Genomic DNA, 17,881 nt, shown 5'->3' on the forward strand with positions numbered 1-17,881 from the left:
AAAATAACCCTTCCTCTCTCAATTTATCAGCTGGTTTAATTGCTATTGGTGTACCATATCCTAAAACAAAGGAAGGGAGAAGGGTGCACTGCCACTTGGCTGTCAAAAAGATATATATCCCAATGTACATGCTACAATTGTTTAGAGAGTGTTAGCAGACAAGGCAAGGGAATACAGTGAAGTATGGGAGGTTATAAACACAAATTCAGATTTAATTTTTTTATTGAGCTGTTTATTTTCACAATAAAACAGACTCCATATCATTGATTTGGTTACCCTTTATAAAAATCAACACTTTTTTTATTGCTTATACTAAATGTACTAACAGTGGACTTTTCCATCTGCAGATTATACTGAATGTCCAGCAGTGGCAGTGTTTCACAGCAGAGTTTCTCTGAATTGCAGAGACTGAAGAAAAAAAAGAAAAAGGAAGTCTTCTGGCATACTGCATCATGTTACCAATTTATGTGGTAAGTAAAACTCCCAATCATTCTTTTAGTCATTAAAAAGATGTTAATAGCCTCAAAATGTCCTCACTACTTTATAGTGGGAGCCCGTGCCTGAATATAATTTCTGTCAAGATGGAAGTAATATGGATCAGATTATGTTGGTCATGATAGTTAATAAAAGACTGACTGACTCAAACTCTCCCAAAACCTGCTTTAGATCCTGGTGCTAGCAATGTTCCATTCGAGGAAATTGATGCCTTTGAGGCTGAAATGCACCATCTCACTTATGAAAAATAGTGTTACATTCTCACAGAATGAAGCTCATCTAACCTCTTCTCCTGCACTCTATATGTTGGTCGCTGATACTCAAGATGGATTATTGTTAAGGATAATCTGTCTTTGTACCTCCATCCCACTTTTGAAAAGGACACAGTGCTTTGACTGGTTCAGAATCCTTTACCATTCCCCCTCCTACGTGGCTAGCAGTCATGAATACAGATAGTAAGCTACTGCATAACGTCTGAAATCTCATCCTCCTGTGTGGTCAGCTTCCACAAGGACAATTGGTCCATGGGTCTCTGGCATCACAAAGATAAAGCAAGAAGTTTTCTGACATGACGTGCCATTCTGTTGCCTAGCAGCCTGACATCATAAAGCTAAAGCAAGATGCTTTCTTTCTAGAGGGCCACTCTGTTGCGTAGCAGATGACATCATGAAGGTAAAGGAAGATGTTGTCTGACACGAGAGCCACTCTGTTGCCTAACAAGGAGTAGGATACATTTATCTTGGTAATGATATGAGTTGCAGGGTAGACAGGATGCCCAACGAAAAGATGAGATGGCAAGAAGAAAGAAATTAGGACTTTATTTAGACTTGCACATTAGTATGAACCGAAGTTTGAGCATAAGAGTCTCAACTTCACTGTTGCTGAACTGGTAGGACTTGGCTAATGAGAAGTTGGAAATGATGCTATTCATAGTTTCTATTATTCCCGTTAACTGTAAAATAACCATTCCTCTCTCAATTTATCAGCTGGTTTAATTCCTATTGGTGTACCATATCCTAAAACAAAGGAAGGGAGAAGGGTGCACTGCCACTTGGCTGTCAAAAAGATATATATCCCAATGTACGTGCTACACTTGTTTAGAGAGTGTTAGCAGACAAGGCAAGGGAATACAGTGAAGTATGGGAGGTTATAAACACAAATTCAGATTTAATTTTTTTATTGAGCTGTTTATTTTCACAATAAAACAGACTCCATATCATTGATTTGGTTACCCTTTATAAAAATCAACACTTTTTTTATTGCTTATACTAAATGTACTAACAGTGGACTTTTCCATCTGCAGATTATACTGAATGTCCAGCAGTGGCAGTGTTTCACAGCAGAGTTTCTCTGAATTGCAGAGACTGAAGAAAAAAAAGAAAAAGGAAGTCTTCTGGCATACTGCATCATGTTACCAATTTATGTGGTAAGTAAAACTCCCAATCATTCTTTTAGTCATTAAAAAGATGTTAATAGCATCAAAATGTCCTCACTACTTTATAGTGAGAGCCCGTGCCTGAATATAATTTCTGTCAAGATGGAAGTAATATGGATCAGATTATGTTGGTCATGATAGTTAATAAAAGACTGACTGACTCAAACTCTCCCAAAACCTGCTTTAGATCCTGGTGCTAGCAATGTTCCATTCGAGGAAATTGATGCCTTTGAGGCTGAAATGCACCATCTCACTTATGAAAAATAGTGTTACATTCTCACAGAATGAAGCTCATCTAACCTCTTCTCCTGCACTCTGTATGTTGGTCTCTGATACTCAAGATGGATTATTGTTAATGATAATCTGTCTTTGTACCTCCATCCCACTTTTAAAAAGGACACAGTGCTTTGACTGGTTCAGAATCCTTTACCATTCCCCCTCCTACGTGGCTAGCAGTCATGAATACAGATAGTAAGCTACTGCATAACGTCTGAAATCTCATCCTCCTGTGTGGTCAGCTTCCACAAGGACAATTGGTCCAGGGGTCTCTGGCATCACAAAGATAAAGCAAGAAGTTTTCTGACATGACGTGCCATTCTGTTGCCTAGCAGCCTGACATCATAAAGCTAAAGCAAGATGCTTTCTTTCTAGAGGGCCACTCTGTTGCGTAGCAGCTGACATCATGAAGGTAAAGGAAGATGTTGTCTGACACGAGAGCCACTCTGTTGCCTAACAAGGAGTAGGATACATTTATCTTGGTAATGATATGAGTTGCAGGGTAGACAGGATGCCCAACGAAAAGATGAGATGGCAAGAAGAAAGAAATTAGGACTTTATTTAGACTTGCACATTAGTATGAACCGAAGTTTGAGCATAAGAGTCTCAACTTCACCGTTGCTTAACTGGTAGGACTTGGCTAATGAGAAGTTGGAAATGATGCTATTCATAGTTTCTATTATTCCCGTTAACTGTAAAATAACCCTTCCTCTCTCAATTTATCAGCTGGTTTAATTGCTATTGGTGTACCATATCCTAAAACAAAGGAAGGGAGAAGGGTGCACTGCCACTTGGCTGTCAAAAAGATATATATCCCAATGTACGTGCTACAATTGTTTAGAGAGTGTTAGCAGACAAGGCAAGGGAATACAGTGAAATATGGGAGGTTATAAACACAAATTGAGATTTAATTTTTTTATTGAGCTGTTTATTTTCACAATAAAACAGACTCCATATCATTGATTTGGTTACCCTTTATAAAAATCAACACTTTTTTTATTGCTTATACTAAATGTACTAACAGTGGACTTTTCCATCTGCAGATTATACTGAATGTCCAGCAGTGGCAGTGTTTCACAGCAGAGTTTCTCTGAATTGCAGAGACTGAAGAAAAAAAAGAAAAAGGAAGTCTTCTGGCATACTGCATCATGTTACCAATTTATGTGGTAAGTAAAACTCCCAATCATTCTTTTAGTCATTAAAAAGATGTTAATAGCATCAAAATGTCCTCACTACTTTATAGTGGGAGCCCGTGCCTGAATATAATTTCTGTCAAGATGGAAGTAATATGGATCAGATTATGTTGGTCATGATAGTTAATAAAAGACTGACTGACTCAAACTCTCCCAAAACCTGCTTTAGATCCTGGTGCTAGCAATGTTCCATTCGAGGAAATTGATGCCTTTGAGGCTGAAATGCACCATCTCACTTATGAAAAATAGTGTTACATTCTCACAGAATGAAGCTCATCTAACCTCTTCTCCTGCACTCTGTATGTTGGTCGCTGATACTCAAGATGGATTATTGTTAAGGATAATCTGTCTTTGTACCTCCATCCCACTTTTGAAAAGGACACAGTGCTTTGACTGGTTCAGAATCCTTTACCATTCCCCCTCCTACGTGGCTAGCAGTCATGAATACAGATAGTAAGCTACTGCATAACGTCTGAAATCTCATCCTCCTGTGTGGTCAGCTTCCACAAGGACAATTGGTCCAGGGGTCTCTGGCATCACAAAGATAAAGCAAGAAGTTTTCTGACATGACGTGCCATTCTGTTGCCTAGCAGCCTGACATCATAAAGCTAAAGCAAGATGCTTTCTTTCTAGAGGGCCACTCTGTTGCGTAGCAGCTGACATCATGAAGGTAAAGGAAGATGTTGTCTGACACGAGAGCCACTCTGTTGCCTAACAAGGAGTAGGATACATTTATCTTGGTAATGATATGAGTTGCAGGGTAGACAGGATGCCCAACGAAAAGATGAGATGGCAAGAAGAAAGAAATTAGGACTTTATTTAGACTTGCACATTAGTATGAACCGAAGTTTGAGCATAAGAGTCTCAACTTCACTGTTGCTGAACTGGTAGGACTTGGCTAATGAGAAGTTGGAAATGATGCTATTCATAGTTTCTATTATTCCCGTTAACTGTAAAATAACCATTCCTCTCTCAATTTATCAGCTGGTTTAATTCCTATTGGTGTACCATATCCTAAAACAAAGGAAGGGAGACGGGTGCACTGCCACTTGGCTGTCAAAAAGATATATATCCCAATGTACGTGCTACAATTGTTTAGAGAGTGTTAGCAGACAAGGCAAGGGAATACAGTGAAGTATGGGAGGTTATAAACACAAATTCAGATTTAATTTTTTTATTGAGCTGTTTATTTTCACAATAAAACAGACTCCATATCATTGATTTGGTTACCCTTTATAAAAATCAACACTTTTTTTATTGCTTATACTAAATGTACTAACAGTGGACTTTTCCATCTGCAGATTATACTGAATGTCCAGCAGTGGCAGTGTTTCACAGCAGAGTTTCTCTGAATTGCAGAGACTGAAGAAAAAAAAGAAAAAGGAAGTCTTCTGGCATACTGCATCATGTTACCAATTTATGTGGTAAGTAAAACTCCCAATCATTCTTTTAGTCATTAAAAAGATGTTAATAGCATCAAAATGTCCTCCCTACTTTATAGTGGGAGCCCGTGCCTGAATATAATTTCTGTCAAGATGGAAGTAATATGGATCAGATTATGTTGGTCATGATAGTTAATAAAAGACTGACTGACTCAAACTCTCCCAAAACCTGCTTTAGATCCTGGTGCTAGCAATGTTCCATTCGAGGAAATTGATGCCTTTGAGGCTGAAATGCACCATCTCACTTATGAAAAATAGTGTTACATTCTCACAGAATGAAGCTCATCTAACCTCTTCTCCTGCACTCTGTATGTTGGTCTCTGATACTCAAGATGGATTATTGTTAATGATAATCTGTCTTTGTACCTCCATCCCACTTTTAAAAAGGACACAGTGCTTTGACTGGTTCAGAATCCTTTACCATTCCCCCTCCTACGTGGCTAGCAGTCATGAATACAGATAGTAAGCTACTGCATAACGTCTGAAATCTCATCCTCCTGTGTGGTCAGCTTCCACAAGGACAATTGGTCCAGGGGTCTCTGGCATCACAAAGATAAAGCAAGAAGTTGTCTGACATGACGTGCCATTCTGTTGCCTAGCAGTCTGACATCATAAAGCTAAAGCAAGATGCTTTCTTTCTAGAGGGCCACTCTGTTGCGTAGCAGCTGACATCATGAAGGTAAAGGAAGATGTTGTCTGACACGAGAGCCACTCTGTTGCCTAACAAGGAGTAGGATACATTTATCTTGGTAATGATATGAGTTGCAGGGTAGACAGGATGCCCAACGAAAAGATGAGATGGCAAGAAGAAAGAAATTAGGACTTTATTTAGACTTGCACATTAGTATGAACCGAAGTTTGAGCATAAGAGTCTCAACTTCACCGTTGCTTAACTGGTAGGACTTGGCTAATGAGAAGTTGGAAATGATGCTATTCATAGTTTCTATTATTCCCGTTAACTGTAAAATAACCCTTCCTCTCTCAATTTATCAGCTGGTTTAATTGCTATTGGTGTACCATATCCTAAAACAAAGGAAGGGAGAAGGGTGCACTGCCACTTGGCTGTCAAAAAGATATATATCCCAATGTACGTGCTACAATTGTTTAGAGAGTGTTAGCAGACAAGGCAAGGGAATACAGTGAAGTATGGGAGGTTATAAACACAAATTGAGATTTAATTTTTTTATTGAGCTGTTTATTTTCACAATAAAACAGACTCCATATCATTGATTTGGTTACCCTTTATAAAAATCAACACTTTTTTTATTGCTTATACTAAATGTACTAACAGTGGACTTTTCCATCTGCAGATTATACTGAATGTCCAGCAGTGGCAGTGTTTCACAGCAGAGTTTCTCTGAATTGCAGAGACTGAAGAAAAAAAAGAAAAAGGAAGTCTTCTGGCATACTGCATCATGTTACCAATTTATGTGGTAAGTAAAACTCCCAATCATTCTTTTAGTCATTAAAAAGATGTTAATAGCATCAAAATGTCCTCACTACTTTATAGTGGGAGCCCGTGCCTGAATATAATTTCTGTCAAGATGGAAGTAATATGGATCAGATTATGTTGGTCATGATAGTTAATAAAAGACTGACTGACTCAAACTCTCCCAAAACCTGCTTTAGATCCTGGTGCTAGCAATGTTCCATTCGAGGAAATTGATGCCTTTGAGGCTGAAATGCACCATCTCACTTATGAAAAATAGTGTTACATTCTCACAGAATGAAGCTCATCTAACCTCTTCTCCTGCACTCTGTATGTTGGTCGCTGATACTCAAGATGGATTATTGTTAAGGATAATCTGTCTTTGTACCTCCATCCCACTTTTGAAAAGGACACAGTGCTTTGACTGGTTCAGAAACCTTTACCATTCCCCCTCCTACGTGGCTAGCAGTCATGAATACAGATAGTAAGCTACTGCATAACGTCTGAAATCTCATCCTCCTGTGTGGTCAGCTTCCACAAGGACAATTGGTCCAGGGGTCTCTGGCATCACAAAGATAAAGCAAGAAGTTTTCTGACATGACGTGCCATTCTGTTGCCTAGCAGCCTGACATCATAAAGCTAAAGCAAGATGCTTTCTTTCTAGAGGGCCACTCTGTTGCGTAGCAGCTGACATCATGAAGGTAAAGGAAGATGTTGTCTGACACGAGAGCCACTCTGTTGCCTAACAAGGAGTAGGATACATTTATCTTGGTAATGATATGAGTTGCAGGGTAGACAGGATGCCCAACGAAAAGATGAGATGGCAAGAAGAAAGAAATTAGGACTTTATTTAGACTTGCACATTAGTATGAACCGAAGTTTGAGCATAAGAGTCTCAACTTCACTGTTGCTGAACTGGTAGGACTTGGCTAATGAGAAGTTGGAAATGATGCTATTCATAGTTTCTATTATTCCCGTTAACTGTAAAATAACCATTCCTCTCTCAATTTATCAGCTGGTTTAATTCCTATTGGTGTACCATATCCTAAAACAAAGGAAGGGAGAAGGGTGCACTGCCACTTGGCTGTCAAAAAGATATATATCCCAATGTACGTGCTACAATTGTTTAGAGAGTGTTAGCAGACAAGGCAAGGGAATACAGTGAAGTATGGGAGGTTATAAACACAAATTCAGATTTAATTTTTTTATTGAGCTGTTTATTTTCACAATAAAACAGACTCCATATCATTGATTTGGTTACCCTTTATAAAAATCAACACTTTTTTTATTGCTTATACTAAATGTACTAACAGTGGACTTTTCCATCTGCAGATTATACTGAATGTCCAGCAGTGGCAGTGTTTCACAGCAGAGTTTCTCTGAATTGCAGAGACTGAAGAAAAAAAAGAAAAAGGAAGTCTTCTGGCATACTGCATCATGTTACCAATTTATGTGGTAAGTAAAACTCCCAATCATTCTTTTAGTCATTAAAAAGATGTTAATAGCATCAAAATGTCCTCCCTACTTTATAGTGGGAGCCCGTGCCTGAATATAATTTCTGTCAAGATGGAAGTAATATGGATCAGATTATGTTGGTCATGATAGTTAATAAAAGACTGACTGACTCAAACTCTCCCAAAACCTGCTTTAGATCCTGGTGCTAGCAATGTTCCATTCGAGGAAATTGATGCCTTTGAGGCTGAAATGCACCATCTCACTTATGAAAAATAGTGTTACATTCTCACAGAATGAAGCTCATCTAACCTCTTCTCCTGCACTCTGTATGTTGGTCTCTGATACTCAAGATGGATTATTGTTAATGATAATCTGTCTTTGTACCTCCATCCCACTTTTAAAAAGGACACAGTGCTTTGACTGGTTCAGAATCCTTTACCATTCCCCCTCCTACGTGGCTAGCAGTCATGAATACAGATAGTAAGCTACTGCATAACGTCTGAAATCTCATCCTCCTGTGTGGTCAGCTTCCACAAGGACAATTGGTCCAGGGGTCTCTGGCATCACAAAGATAAAGCAAGAAGTTTTCTGACATGACGTGCCATTCTGTTGCCTAGCAGCCTGACATCATAAAGCTAAAGCAAGATGCTTTCTTTCTAGAGGGCCACACTGTTGCGTAGCAGCTGACATCATGAAGGTAAAGGAAGATGTTGTCTGACACGAGAGCCACTCTGTTGCCTAACAAGGAGTAGGATACATTTATCTTGGTAATGATATGAGTTGCAGGGTAGACAGGATGCCCAACGAAAAGATGAGATGGCAAGAAGAAAGAAATTAGGACTTTATTTAGACTTGCACATTAGTATGAACCGAAGTTTGAGCATAAGAGTCTCAACTTCACTGTTGCTGAACTGGTAGGACTTGGCTAATGAGAAGTTGGAAATGATGCTATTCATAGTTTCTATTATTCCCGTTAACTGTAAAATAACCATTCCTCTCTCAATTTATCAGCTGGTTTAATTCCTATTGGTGTACCATATCCTAAAACAAAGGAAGGGAGACGGGTGCACTGCCACTTGGCTGTCAAAAAGATATATATCCCAATGTACGTGCTACAATTGTTTAGAGAGTGTTAGCAGACAAGGCAAGGGAATACAGTGAAGTATGGGAGGTTATAAACACAAATTCAGATTTAATTTTTTTATTGAGCTGTTTATTTTCACAATAAAACAGACTCCATATCATTGATTTGGTTACCCTTTATAAAAATCAACACTTTTTTTATTGCTTATACTAAATGTACTAACAGTGGACTTTTCCATCTGCAGATTATACTGAATGTCCAGCAGTGGCAGTGTTTCACAGCAGAGTTTCTCTGAATTGCAGAGACTGAAGAAAAAAAAGAAAAAGGAAGTCTTCTGGCATACTGCATCATGTTACCAATTTATGTGGTAAGTAAAACTCCCAATCATTCTTTTAGTCATTAAAAAGATGTTAATAGCCTCAAAATGTCCTCACTACTTTATAGTGGGAGCCCGTGCCTGAATATAATTTCTGTCAAGATGGAAGTAATATGGATCAGATTATGTTGGTCATGATAGTTAATAAAAGACTGACTGACTCAAACTCTCCCAAAACCTGCTTTAGATCCTGGTGCTAGCAATGTTCCATTCGAGGAAATTGATGCCTTTGAGGCTGAAATGCACCATCTCACTTATGAAAAATAGTGTTACATTCTCACAGAATGAAGCTCATCTAACCTCTTCTCCTGCACTCTATATGTTGGTCGCTGATACTCAAGATGGATTATTGTTAAGGATAATCTGTCTTTGTACCTCCATCCCACTTTTGAAAAGGACACAGTGCTTTGACTGGTTCAGAATCCTTTACCATTCCCCCTCCTACGTGGCTAGCAGTCATGAATACAGATAGTAAGCTACTGCATAACGTCTGAAATCTCATCCTCCTGTGTGGTCAGCTTCCACAAGGACAATTGGTCCATGGGTCTCTGGCATCACAAAGATAAAGCAAGAAGTTTTCTGACATGACGTGCCATTCTGTTGCCTAGCAGCCTGACATCATAAAGCTAAAGCAAGATGCTTTCTTTCTAGAGGGCCACTCTGTTGCGTAGCAGATGACATCATGAAGGTAAAGGAAGATGTTGTCTGACACGAGAGCCACTCTGTTGCCTAACAAGGAGTAGGATACATTTATCTTGGTAATGATATGAGTTGCAGGGTAGACAGGATGCCCAACGAAAAGATGAGATGGCAAGAAGAAAGAAATTAGGACTTTATTTAGACTTGCACATTAGTATGAACCGAAGTTTGAGCATAAGAGTCTCAACTTCACTGTTGCTGAACTGGTAGGACTTGGCTAATGAGAAGTTGGAAATGATGCTATTCATAGTTTCTATTATTCCCGTTAACTGTAAAATAACCATTCCTCTCTCAATTTATCAGCTGGTTTAATTCCTATTGGTGTACCATATCCTAAAACAAAGGAAGGGAGAAGGGTGCACTGCCACTTGGCTGTCAAAAAGATATATATCCCAATGTACGTGCTACACTTGTTTAGAGAGTGTTAGCAGACAAGGCAAGGGAATACAGTGAAGTATGGGAGGTTATAAACACAAATTCAGATTTAATTTTTTTATTGAGCTGTTTATTTTCACAATAAAACAGACTCCATATCATTGATTTGGTTACCCTTTATAAAAATCAACACTTTTTTTATTGCTTATACTAAATGTACTAACAGTGGACTTTTCCATCTGCAGATTATACTGAATGTCCAGCAGTGGCAGTGTTTCACAGCAGAGTTTCTCTGAATTGCAGAGACTGAAGAAAAAAAAGAAAAAGGAAGTCTTCTGGCATACTGCATCATGTTACCAATTTATGTGGTAAGTAAAACTCCCAATCATTCTTTTAGTCATTAAAAAGATGTTAATAGCATCAAAATGTCCTCACTACTTTATAGTGAGAGCCCGTGCCTGAATATAATTTCTGTCAAGATGGAAGTAATATGGATCAGATTATGTTGGTCATGATAGTTAATAAAAGACTGACTGACTCAAACTCTCCCAAAACCTGCTTTAGATCCTGGTGCTAGCAATGTTCCATTCGAGGAAATTGATGCCTTTGAGGCTGAAATGCACCATCTCACTTATGAAAAATAGTGTTACATTCTCACAGAATGAAGCTCATCTAACCTCTTCTCCTGCACTCTGTATGTTGGTCTCTGATACTCAAGATGGATTATTGTTAATGATAATCTGTCTTTGTACCTCCATCCCACTTTTAAAAAGGACACAGTGCTTTGACTGGTTCAGAATCCTTTACCATTCCCCCTCCTACGTGGCTAGCAGTCATGAATACAGATAGTAAGCTACTGCATAACGTCTGAAATCTCATCCTCCTGTGTGGTCAGCTTCCACAAGGACAATTGGTCCAGGGGTCTCTGGCATCACAAAGATAAAGCAAGAAGTTTTCTGACATGACGTGCCATTCTGTTGCCTAGCAGCCTGACATCATAAAGCTAAAGCAAGATGCTTTCTTTCTAGAGGGCCACTCTGTTGCGTAGCAGCTGACATCATGAAGGTAAAGGAAGATGTTGTCTGACACGAGAGCCACTCTGTTGCCTAACAAGGAGTAGGATACATTTATCTTGGTAATGATATGAGTTGCAGGGTAGACAGGATGCCCAACGAAAAGATGAGATGGCAAGAAGAAAGAAATTAGGACTTTATTTAGACTTGCACATTAGTATGAACCGAAGTTTGAGCATAAGAGTCTCAACTTCACCGTTGCTTAACTGGTAGGACTTGGCTAATGAGAAGTTGGAAATGATGCTATTCATAGTTTCTATTATTCCCGTTAACTGTAAAATAACCCTTCCTCTCTCAATTTATCAGCTGGTTTAATTGCTATTGGTGTACCATATCCTAAAACAAAGGAAGGGAGAAGGGTGCACTGCCACTTGGCTGTCAAAAAGATATATATCCCAATGTACGTGCTACAATTGTTTAGAGAGTGTTAGCAGACAAGGCAAGGGAATACAGTGAAATATGGGAGGTTATAAACACAAATTGAGATTTAATTTTTTTATTGAGCTGTTTATTTTCACAATAAAACAGACTCCATATCATTGATTTGGTTACCCTTTATAAAAATCAACACTTTTTTTATTGCTTATACTAAATGTACTAACAGTGGACTTTTCCATCTGCAGATTATACTGAATGTCCAGCAGTGGCAGTGTTTCACAGCAGAGTTTCTCTGAATTGCAGAGACTGAAGAAAAAAAAGAAAAAGGAAGTCTTCTGGCATACTGCATCATGTTACCAATTTATGTGGTAAGTAAAACTCCCAATCATTCTTTTAGTCATTAAAAAGATGTTAATAGCATCAAAATGTCCTCACTACTTTATAGTGGGAGCCCGTGCCTGAATATAATTTCTGTCAAGATGGAAGTAATATGGATCAGATTATGTTGGTCATGATAGTTAATAAAAGACTGACTGACTCAAACTCTCCCAAAACCTGCTTTAGATCCTGGTGCTAGCAATGTTCCATTCGAGGAAATTGATGCCTTTGAGGCTGAAATGCACCATCTCACTTATGAAAAATAGTGTTACATTCTCACAGAATGAAGCTCATCTAACCTCTTCTCCTGCACTCTGTATGTTGGTCGCTGATACTCAAGATGGATTATTGTTAAGGATAATCTGTCTTTGTACCTCCATCCCACTTTTGAAAAGGACACAGTGCTTTGACTGGTTCAGAATCCTTTACCATTCCCCCTCCTACGTGGCTAGCAGTCATGAATACAGATAGTAAGCTACTGCATAACGTCTGAAATCTCATCCTCCTGTGTGGTCAGCTTCCACAAGGACAATTGGTCCAGGGGTCTCTGGCATCACAAAGATAAAGCAAGAAGTTTTCTGACATGACGTGCCATTCTGTTGCCTAGCAGCCTGACATCATAAAGCTAAAGCAAGATGCTTTCTTTCTAGAGGGCCACTCTGTTGCGTAGCAGCTGACATCATGAAGGTAAAGGAAGATGTTGTCTGACACGAGAGCCACTCTGTTGCCTAACAAGGAGTAGGATACATTTATCTTGGTAATGATATGAGTTGCAGGGTAGACAGGATGCCCAACGAAAAGATGAGATGGCAAGAAGAAAGAAATTAGGACTTTATTTAGACTTGCACATTAGTATGAACCGAAGTTTGAGCATAAGAGTCTCAACTTCACTGTTGCTGAACTGGTAGGACTTGGCTAATGAGAAGTTGGAAATGATGCTATTCATAGTTTCTATTATTCCCGTTAACTGTAAAATAACCATTCCTCTCTCAATTTATCAGCTGGTTTAATTCCTATTGGTGTACCATATCCTAAAACAAAGGAAGGGAGACGGGTGCACTGCCACTTGGCTGTCAAAAAGATATATATCCCAATGTACGTGCTACAATTGTTTAGAGAGTGTTAGCAGACAAGGCAAGGGAATACAGTGAAGTATGGGAGGTTATAAACACAAATTCAGATTTAATTTTTTTATTGAGCTGTTTATTTTCACAATAAAACAGACTCCATATCATTGATTTGGTTACCCTTTATAAAAATCAACACTTTTTTTATTGCTTATACTAAATGTACTAACAGTGGACTTTTCCATCTGCAGATTATACTGAATGTCCAGCAGTGGCAGTGTTTCACAGCAGAGTTTCTCTGAATTGCAGAGACTGAAGAAAAAAAAGAAAAAGGAAGTCTTCTGGCATACTGCATCATGTTACCAATTTATGTGGTAAGTAAAACTCCCAATCATTCTTTTAGTCATTAAAAAGATGTTAATAGCATCAAAATGTCCTCCCTACTTTATAGTGGGAGCCCGTGCCTGAATATAATTTCTGTCAAGATGGAAGTAATATGGATCAGATTATGTTGGTCATGATAGTTAATAAAAGACTGACTGACTCAAACTCTCCCAAAACCTGCTTTAGATCCTGGTGCTAGCAATGTTCCATTCGAGGAAATTGATGCCTTTGAGGCTGAAATGCACCATCTCACTTATGAAAAATAGTGTTACATTCTCACAGAATGAAGCTCATCTAACCTCTTCTCCTGCACTCTGTATGTTGGTCTCTGATACTCAAGATGGATTATTGTTAATGATAATCTGTCTTTGTACCTCCATCCCACTTTTAAAAAGGACACAGTGCTTTGACTGGTTCAGAATCCTTTACCATTCCCCCTCCTACGTGGCTAGCAGTCATGAATACAGATAGTAAGCTACTGCATAACGTCTGAAATCTCATCCTCCTGTGTGGTCAGCTTCCACAAGGACAATTGGTCCAGGGGTCTCTGGCATCACAAAGATAAAGCAAGAAGTTGTCTGACATGACGTGCCATTCTGTTGCCTAGCAGTCTGACATCATAAAGCTAAAGCAAGATGCTTTCTTTCTAGAGGGCCACTCTGTTGCGTAGCAGCTGACATCATGAAGGTAAAGGAAGATGTTGTCTGACACGAGAGCCACTCTGTTGCCTAACAAGGAGTAGGATACATTTATCTTGGTAATGATATGAGTTGCAGGGTAGACAGGATGCCCAACGAAAAGATGAGATGGCAAGAAGAAAGAAATTAGGACTTTATTTAGACTTGCACATTAGTATGAACCGAAGTTTGAGCATAAGAGTCTCAACTTCACCGTTGCTTAACTGGTAGGACTTGGCTAATGAGAAGTTGGAAATGATGCTATTCATAGTTTCTATTATTCCCGTTAACTGTAAAATAACCCTTCCTCTCTCAATTTATCAGCTGGTTTAATTGCTATTGGTGTACCATATCCTAAAACAAAGGAAGGGAGAAGGGTGCACTGCCACTTGGCTGTCAAAAAGATATATATCCCAATGTACGTGCTACAATTGTTTAGAGAGTGTTAGCAGACAAGGCAAGGGAATACAGTGAAGTATGGGAGGTTATAAACACAAATTGAGATTTAATTTTTTTATTGAGCTGTTTATTTTCACAATAAAACAGACTCCATATCATTGATTTGGTTACCCTTTATAAAAATCAACACTTTTTTTATTGCTTATACTAAATGTACTAACAGTGGACTTTTCCATCTGCAGATTATACTGAATGTCCAGCAGTGGCAGTGTTTCACAGCAGAGTTTCTCTGAATTGCAGAGACTGAAGAAAAAAAAGAAAAAGGAAGTCTTCTGGCATACTGCATCATGTTACCAATTTATGTGGTAAGTAAAACTCCCAATCATTCTTTTAGTCATTAAAAAGATGTTAATAGCATCAAAATGTCCTCACTACTTTATAGTGGGAGCCCGTGCCTGAATATAATTTCTGTCAAGATGGAAGTAATATGGATCAGATTATGTTGGTCATGATAGTTAATAAAAGACTGACTGACTCAAACTCTCCCAAAACCTGCTTTAGATCCTGGTGCTAGCAATGTTCCATTCGAGGAAATTGATGCCTTTGAGGCTGAAATGCACCATCTCACTTATGAAAAATAGTGTTACATTCTCACAGAATGAAGCTCATCTAACCTCTTCTCCTGCACTCTGTATGTTGGTCGCTGATACTCAAGATGGATTATTGTTAAGGATAATCTGTCTTTGTACCTCCATCCCACTTTTGAAAAGGACACAGTGCTTTGACTGGTTCAGAAACCTTTACCATTCCCCCTCCTACGTGGCTAGCAGTCATGAATACAGATAGTAAGCTACTGCATAACGTCTGAAATCTCATCCTCCTGTGTGGTCAGCTTCCACAAGGACAATTGGTCCAGGGGTCTCTGGCATCACAAAGATAAAGCAAGAAGTTTTCTGACATGACGTGCCATTCTGTTGCCTAGCAGCCTGACATCATAAAGCTAAAGCAAGATGCTTTCTTTCTAGAGGGCCACTCTGTTGCGTAGCAGCTGACATCATGAAGGTAAAGGAAGATGTTGTCTGACACGAGAGCCACTCTGTTGCCTAACAAGGAGTAGGATACATTTATCTTGGTAATGATATGAGTTGCAGGGTAGACAGGATGCCCAACGAAAAGATGAGATGGCAAGAAGAAAGAAATTAGGACTTTATTTAGACTTGCACATTAGTATGAACCGAAGTTTGAGCATAAGAGTCTCAACTTCACTGTTGCTGAACTGGTAGGACTTGGCTAATGAGAAGTTGGAAATGATGCTATTCATAGTTTCTATTATTCCCGTTAACTGTAAAATAACCATTCCTCTCTCAATTTATCAGCTGGTTTAATTCCTATTGGTGTACCATATCCTAAAACAAAGGAAGGGAGAAGGGTGCACTGCCACTTGGCTGTCAAAAAGATATATATCCCAATGTACGTGCTACAATTGTTTAGAGAGTGTTAGCAGACAAGGCAAGGGAATACAGTGAAGTATGGGAGGTTATAAACACAAATTCAGATTTAATTTTTTTATTGAGCTGTTTATTTTCACAATAAAACAGACTCCATATCATTGATTTGGTTACCCTTTATAAAAATCAACACTTTTTTTATTGCTTATACTAAATGTACTAACAGTGGACTTTTCCATCTGCAGATTATACTGAATGTCCAGCAGTGGCAGTGTTTCACAGCAGAGTTTCTCTGAATTGCAGAGACTGAAGAAAAAAAAGAAAAAGGAAGTCTTCTGGCATACTGCATCATGTTACCAATTTATGTGGTAAGTAAAACTCCCAATCATTCTTTTAGTCATTAAAAAGATGTTAATAGCATCAAAATGTCCTCCCTACTTTATAGTGGGAGCCCGTGCCTGAATATAATTTCTGTCAAGATGGAAGTAATATGGATCAGATTATGTTGGTCATGATAGTTAATAAAAGACTGACTGACTCAAACTCTCCCAAAACCTGCTTTAGATCCTGGTGCTAGCAATGTTCCATTCGAGGAAATTGATGCCTTTGAGGCTGAAATGCACCATCTCACTTATGAAAAATAGTGTTACATTCTCACAGAATGAAGCTCATCTAACCTCTTCTCCTGCACTCTGTATGTTGGTCTCTGATACTCAAGATGGATTATTGTTAATGATAATCTGTCTTTGTACCTCCATCCCACTTTTAAAAAGGACACAGTGCTTTGACTGGTTCAGAATCCTTTACCATTCCCCCTCCTACGTGGCTAGCAGTCATGAATACAGATAGTAAGCTACTGCATAACGTCTGAAATCTCATCCTCCTGTGTGGTCAGCTTCCACAAGGACAATTGGTCCAGGGGTCTCTGGCATCACAAAGATAAAGCAAGAAGTTTTCTGACATGACGTGCCATTCTGTTGCCTAGCAGCCTGACATCATAAAGCTAAAGCAAGATGCTTTCTTTCTAGAGGGCCACACTGTTGCGTAGCAGCTGACATCATGAAGGTAAAGGAAGATGTTGTCTGACACGAGAGCCACTCTGTTGCCTAACAAGGAGTAGGATACATTTATCTTGGTAATGATATGAGTTGCAGGGTAGACAGGATGCCCAACGAAAAGATGAGATGGCAAGAAGAAAGAAATTAGGACTTTATTTAGACTTGCACATTAGTATGAACCGAAGTTTGAGCATAAGAGTCTCAACTTCACTGTTGCTGAACTGGTAGGACTTGGCTAATGAGAAGTTGGAAATGATGCTATTCATAGTTTCTATTATTCCCGTTAACTGTAAAATAACCATTCCTCTCTCAATTTATCAGCTGGTTTAATTCCTATTGGTGTACCATATCCTAAAACAAAGGAAGGGAGACGGGTGCACTGCCACTTGGCTGTCAAAAAGATATATATCCCAATGTACGTGCTACAATTGTTTAGAGAGTGTTAGCAGACAAGGCAAGGGAATACAGTGAAGTATGGGAGGTTATAAACACAAATTCAGATTTAATTTTTTTATTGAGCTGTTTATTTTCACAATAAAACAGACTCCATATCATTGATTTGGTTACCCTTTATAAAAATCAACACTTTTTTTATTGCTTATACTAAATGCACTAACAGTGGACTTTTCCATCTGCAGATTATACTGAATGTCCAGCAGTGGCAGTGTTTCACAGCAGAGTTTCTCTGAATTGCAGAGACTGAAGAAAAAAAAGAAAAAGGAAGTCTTCTGGCATACTGCATCATGTTACCAATTTATGT

Source organism: Lissotriton helveticus, chromosome 11, assembly GCF_964261635.1.
Source record: "Lissotriton helveticus chromosome 11, aLisHel1.1, whole genome shotgun sequence".
In the NCBI taxonomy this organism is placed as follows: domain Eukaryota; kingdom Metazoa; phylum Chordata; class Amphibia; order Caudata; family Salamandridae; genus Lissotriton; species Lissotriton helveticus.